The sequence below is a fragment of the Marmota marmota genome, unplaced genomic scaffold (genome assembly GCF_001458135.2).
Source record: "Marmota marmota marmota unplaced genomic scaffold, marMar, whole genome shotgun sequence".
Lineage (NCBI taxonomy): Eukaryota > Metazoa > Chordata > Mammalia > Rodentia > Sciuridae > Marmota > Marmota marmota.
This window is the reverse complement of record NW_026000305.1, coordinates 4,334,254-4,341,409: the sequence shown is the minus strand read 5'-3', so window position 1 is coordinate 4,341,409 and position 7,156 is coordinate 4,334,254. Positions and strand designations below refer to the sequence as shown.

The 7,156-nt window shown below is 35.5% G+C and overlaps 1 pseudogene; it reads left to right on the top strand.

Annotated features, from left to right (window-relative positions):
• Positions 1-592: 592 nt before the first annotated feature.
• On the top strand, positions 593-1,744 carry LOC107156075 (annotated as a pseudogene).
• Positions 1,745-7,156: the final 5,412 nt, after the last annotated feature.

The following is a 7,156-nucleotide window of genomic DNA, read 5'->3' as shown; positions in this document are numbered from 1 at the left end:
AAAGTAGAGTCACATCCTTTGTGTCTTAATACATCTTATTTAGATAATGATGACCATCACATTCCACAATCTTTTCTACACCTATAACCTCTCCCTTCCCCTTCCTCCCCTTTTCCCCTTTTCCCCTTTGCCCCATCTAGATTTATTTAATCCTCCCTACCCACACCCAGAATATTATGAATCAGAATCCTTAAGTCAGAAAAATAATTTGAGATTAGTTGCTTTGGGATTGGTTAATTTCAACTAACATTATATTCTTCAGCTCCATCCATTTACCGGCAAATGCCAAGATTTTATTCTCTTTTAATGCTGAATATTATTCCATTGTGTATATATACCACATTTTATTTATCCATTCATTTACTAAAGGGCATCAAATTTGCTTCCACAGGTTAGATGTTGTCAACTGTGCTCCTATAAACATTGATGCGGCTGTGTCCCTGTAGTTTTTTTTTTTAAGTCCTTTATGTATAGACCAAAGAGTGGGATAGCTGGATCAAATAATTGTTTCAGGGTATTTGCTAGGTCGGCGGTTAGGTTGGCTGTGCCATGAGGCCTGGGACGCCTCAGCTGGTAGCCGTGAGCGAGTTCCTCTCTAGCTCCAGTCTTAGTGTGGTGCTCGGACTGTAGCTGTGTCCGTGTGTTATGATGCCGTCTCGTACTAATCTGGCTAATGGAATCCCCAGTAGTAAAGTAAAATACTCAAGGCTCTCCAGCACAGATGATGGCTACATTGACCTTCAGTTTAAGAAAAGCCCTCCTAAGATCCCTTATAAGGCCATTGCACTTGCCATTGTGCTGTTTTTGATTGGCGCCTTTCTCATTATCATAGGCTCCCTCCTGCTGTCAGGCTACATTAGCAAAGGGGGGGGCAGACTGGGCCGTTCCTGTCCTGATTATTGGCATTCTGGTGTTCCTGCCAGGATTTTACCATCTGCGCATCGCCTACTATGCGTCTAAAGGCTACCGGGGTTACTCCTATGATGACATTCCAGACTTTGATGACTAACACTCACTTCATCCCTGAGACAAATCACAGTGGAACTAAACTCAGCTTTAAGATATTGAACAGAAACTATGGCTAAGGGCTGAGGAAATATGCAGTTTGCAGATGTTTGACAAAACAATGGCCAGAGTTTATGGTTCCATCCCAAAAATGTTCATTGAGCTTAATTAGCTAATTAGGAAATGCTGTTTTTCATCTGGCTGTGGCAAAACTCAACAAGTTTTTCCACATGTATCATGGAAGAATAGCAATGCTAATTGGGAAAACAGGAGATTATCCTGTAGTGGAAAGTGTTACCATTCCCACCCTTTTTATATTGAGCATTTCTTTTAAATAGTCTTCTTTGTCAATTTGTTATTGTAGCAAATGGAAGAGTGTGGTATGTCTAATTTCTTAGTTACTAAGTAATTTATTTTTAAAATATCAAAAGATCTTATCCCCTACACTTAACTCTACTTTCACATTCTGGTGGAAGACCTCCCTAAAACCACATGTTGGTGTGGATCCATCTGTAATATTTTTTACTTTGTTTCTTAGTGACAGGAACCAGGAATTTTTTGAGCCACAGAGTAAGTTTTCAAAGTATAAGCACTGTCTCTGATAACCAATCCTTGACCATCTCTGATCTTGTTTCCCAATAGGATGGCCTGCATATAATTTGGGTCATTCTATCCTTTGTAGATCAAGATGTTCTATATATCATGCCTTTAAAGACTGAACTTTTGGCTGTTGCCTAATGAAAAAAAATTAAGATAAGTGGTTGTTATTTAGAGTGTATAACTCTATTGGTAGCACCTGGTACTATAGTGTCATTCTGCTGAAGATCTCAAGACTTGGCTTGGATCCCTAGAGGACCACATCCTTAGGTTGATTCTATTTCTTTGCCTGAAAAAAATGACTTATATTCAAAAGAAATTAAAATGTCAGAATCCAAAAAAAAAAAAAAACAACAAATAATTGGTTCAATTCCCAGTTTTCCAATGATTATCCATACTGCTTTCCATATTGGCTGCACCATTTTACAGTCCCACCAGTAATGTATGAGTGTGCCTTTTCCCCCACATCCTCATCAACACTTATTGTTGTTTGTATTCTTAATAGCTATCATTCTGACTGGAGTGAGATGAAATCTTAGAGTGGCTTTGATTTGCATTTCTCTAATTGCTAGAGATGCTGAACATTTTTTCATATATTTTTTGATTGATTGTGTATCTTCTTCTGAGAAGTGTCTGTTACCTCTACAATGAAAACTACAAAACGGTAAAGAAAGAATTTAAGGAGGACCTTAGAATATGGAAAGATCTACCTTGTATTTGAATAGGCAGAATTTTGATAGTAAAAATATTGTAAAAAATGATCATACTACCAAAAGCAACATACAGATATAATGCAATTCCAATCAAAATCCCAATGACATTTTTCATAGAAATAGAAAAAGCAGTCATTAAATTCATCTGGAAAATAAGAGACCCAGAATAGCTAAAGCAATTCTTAGGAAGAAGAGTAAAGGAGGTGGCATCACTATTCCATACCTTAAACTATACTACAAAGCAATAGTAACAAAAACAGAATGGTATTATCACCAAAATAGATTTGTAGACCAATGGTATAGAATAGATGACACAAAGACTAACCTACATAATTACAGTTAACTTATGTTTGACAAAGGCACCAAAAATACACATTGGAGAAAAGATAGTCTCTTCAACAAATGGTCCTGGGAAAATTGAAAATCCATATGCAACAAAATGAAATTAAACTCCTATCTCTCACCATGCACAAAACTCAACTCAAAGTACATCAAGGACCTAGGAATTAAACCAGAGACACCACATCTATTAGAATAAAATGTAGGCCCAAATCTCCATCATGGCAGATTAGGCCCCAACTTCCTTAATAAGATTCCTATAGCACAAGAATCAATATCAAGAATCAATAAATAGGATGGATTCAAACTAAAAAGTTTCTTCTCAGCAAAGGAAAGAATCAGTGAGGTGACTAGAAGTTTACTAATTGGGAACAAATTCTTACCACAGGCACATTAGGTAGAGCACAATCTCTAGAATATACAAAGAACTCAAAAAACCTTAACACAAAAACCCCAAATAATCTAATCAATAAATGGGTCAAATAACTGAACAAACAGTTCTCTTTAAGTTAACTTTCTATGCCACTGTTTTCCTCTATCCTCCCTTGAATGTCAGTGACTTGCATAATGGCTTTTCAATTCAGTCCCATGGATTCCATAAGTTTTATTAAATCATTCATATTCTTTTACCTTCCTTTTCCTCAAGTAAGTTGTCCCTGATTTCACAGATTCTGTCTTCTATTTGTTTAATTTGACAATATTCCTTGTAATATATTTAGTTTTTTAGATTTAATTTTGACTCCATTATTTTTCAATTTGAGCATTTATGTAATTTAAATTTCTCTCCAGCATTTTTGAACAAATTTCTGAATTTTTTCACTGTAATTTTTTAAGTTAATTAGCCATCTTAAAATACATATTTAGAATTTTTGGAAGCACTTCTCAAAATATCTATTTCTTCAGGATTATTCACTGGCACCTTATTTTATGATTGTTTACATTATTTTCCCCTGTCTGTTCTTGACTATTTTGGTGATAGTTTAATGTTTACAAATTGATGAAGTAGGTGCTCATTCCTGTCTTCAAAATCTGGGTGATTCTGGGAAATAATCCTCAACAACAACAATAACAAACAAACAAACAAAAAACCTATCTAGGCAATTTGAACAGATTATATGGTATGACTCCTAACCCTTTGGCAATTGAAATGATTGAAATGGAAAGAGGTTTTCTAAATATAAGATAACCATGGCTAATGTATCCAGGATTGAAATCCTATGACATTTAAAGCTAGCTCAACACATATCTGGAATTCTGAGTTATGTAAAGCTCACACAGCCTAGAGAGCTTTCAAAACTGAATAGAAGACACAGAGACAAACCAAGACATATACAGTTATCTCACTCTAGAAATATTCCATAAACATATATTGGAGAAAATATAGCCTCTTCAACAAATGGTGCTGGAAAAACTGGAAATCCATATGTAGCAAAATGAAAGTAAATCTTTCTCACCCTTCACAAAACTCAACTCAAAGTACACGAAGGATATAGGAATTACACCAGAGATCCTGCACCTACTAGAAGAAAATGTAGATGCAATATTCTATCATATTGGCCTAGGAATCAGCTTCTTCAATAAGACTCCTAAAGCACAAGAAGTGAAATCAAGAATAAAAAGGAAATTATTAAGAACATGAAGAAAGAGGCTAGAGAATGGGGAGAAATCTTTGCCACCTGCACCTCAGATAGAGCATTATTCTCCAGGATATATAAAACATTAAAAAAATTAATACATACACACATACACACACACACGCGCACACACACACATACACAATATCCTAATCAATAAATGAGCAAAGGAAATGAACAGGCACTTCAAAGAAGAAGAAATATGAATTATCAACAGATATATGAAAAAATGTTCACAATGTCTAGTAATTAGAGAAATACAAATTAAATATACAGTAAAATTTCATCTCACTCCAATCAGAATGGCAATTATCAATAATACAGGTAACAATAACTGTTGGTGTGGATGTGAGGGAAAAGGTACACTCATACATTTCTAGTGGGACTTCAAATTGATGCAACCACTTGGAGAAGAAGTGGGGAGGTTCCTCAGAAAACTTGGAATGGAACTATCATTTGTCCCACTCCTTGGTATATACCTAAATTACTTAAAATCAGCATACTACAGTGATGCAGCCACATCAATATTTATAGCAGCTTAATTCACAATAGCAAAGATATGGAAAGCAACTTGGTGCCCCTCAACAGATAAATGGAATATTACTTGCCCATAAAGGACAAAATTATGGCTTTTGTAGGTAAATGGATGGATCTGGAGATCCAAGGCTAAGTGAAATAAGCCATTCCCTAAAAAAACAAGGCCAAATGTTCTCTCTGATATGTGGATGCTAAGAGAAGTTCACTGAATTAGATCAAGGGGAATAAAGAGAAGGTAGGAAACATGGGAATAGGAAGGAAAATAGAATGAATTGAATATAACTTTCCATGTTCATGTATGAATACATGACCAGAGAAACTCCACATCATGTACAACCACAAGAATGGGATCCTAATTAGGATAAGTCATAGATAATTTCTTAAAAATACACTCTACTGTCATGTATATCTAAAAAGAACAAATACAATAAAATACTACTAAAAAAACAATAGCCACTGTGGCCTGTATGCCTCAGTGGTTCATCCAAACGTAAGCCACTGCAGTCAGCTGGTATTTATGAAGGGCACAACTCTTGTTCATTTCACAGAAGTTATGTATCCCCACTTGATAATGGACTGGATTTACAGGTTCTGTACATATGTACCCTAAGGATGTAGGGGTTGTGTCTGCTCAGCACTGTGTTTCATCATGGCACGACTAGAATTTTATCTATTGCAACTTCCTTTGCTCACTTGTTTTTCCTCTTCCCAAACAATATATCTTTCCACACTGTGCTAAGTGTTGTGGTGGCTCACTGTAAACTTTTTCTTCACCCTTTATGTTTGCTTTCTCATCATTATGCTATGAACAAGTACTCTGATTCCTTACCAGGTTTTCATAATTTTATTGTGGTACTTTAGTGTGTAAATATTAATATATCTTACAAAATATATTATATGCATTACCCCTAGTTGTGTCCAATCTGTTTTTCAAAAACTATCTGAAGTAACTTACTGAAAGGATATGAAAAAAATGAAAAGCTTCAGAACCAACATGGAAAAAATTGAATAGATTATTAGGGTGAAAGGGAAAAGAAAAGAGGAAAAAACCCTACAAAGTCCTTACTGAGGTTTCTTTCTAAACTTCCAGGATTACAAAGCAAAGCATAATTGTGACCTAGCTGTCCTAGTGCTAACAACTTGTTCTTTACTCTCACCACAGGTTCAAAAGAAATAGATCATGTGTAGCCTTTTATAAATGGACCTTGAAAAATTAGATTTAGTGGAACAGAACTCTTTATGAGCATCAATTACCAAAATATTCCTCTCTTGTTAAAAGCACAAGAACTGAATAAGCATGATAGCTGCAAGTGCCAAGGAGCTCAAATGTTATATACATACATACATACATACATACTGATGAGCATAGCCCAACACAAAATCTAAGTCCACAAATTACATGGACTCAATGTGTATTTGTTTAACCCCTATATACTATCTACAGAAAAAAAGCAACTATAGTTAATAGTAACATGTTGATCAGGATGAACAAACAAATTAAACATAAAAAGTGTGACTAGAATGTGAAATCCTGGAAAACTGATAAGAAGATTCATTTAGTAGGTATCTCTTAAAGCACATAATCTAGTTTTGTTCCTGTATGTACTTCCATCATAATGTGTCACCACAGTGAAGTTAACCAATCATTTACTGAAACTTCCAAAACAGTGGGCCAAAAATATACATTTTCTCCTTATAATTTGAGTACCTCAGCTACTTGTTAAAAGGTGATTACGTGGAAAATTGTTATAAAAAGTTGCAGTGGTTATTGCTACAACTGAGAATATATATAGTAGCCTTTGGAATTATCTTGTCGGAGTAATTTGGGAAAGTTTTGAGGAGTCTGCTAGAGAAAACCTAGGGGTGACAACAGCAGTGCCTAATGGGCAATTCTTGTTGGCCCTGAAATACCAGAATGCTGACAAAGATGCAGATAGTCAAGAAAACATTGATGAGATTTCATATGGAAAGGAGGACTTTACTGAAAACTGGAATAGAGACCATTGTTAAACCATGGTAAAGAACTGGAAGCCATTTTCTCTGTGGAAGGCTGGTATAGTTTGGACATTAAGTGTCCCCATAAAACCTTATGTGTGACAAGATGCCAGAAAATTTAGAAGTGAAATTATTCAGTTATGAGAGTCTTAACCTAATCACTGCATTAATCCTCTGATAGAAATAATTGGTAACTGTAGGCTGGTACCGTGTGACTAAAGGAGGTGGATCATTAGGGAGAGTCATGCTTTTGGGGTATGTATATATTTTTTTCATGATGAGTGGAGCTTTCTCTCTTCTCTTTTCTTCCTCCTCCTCCTCCTCCTCCTCCTCCTC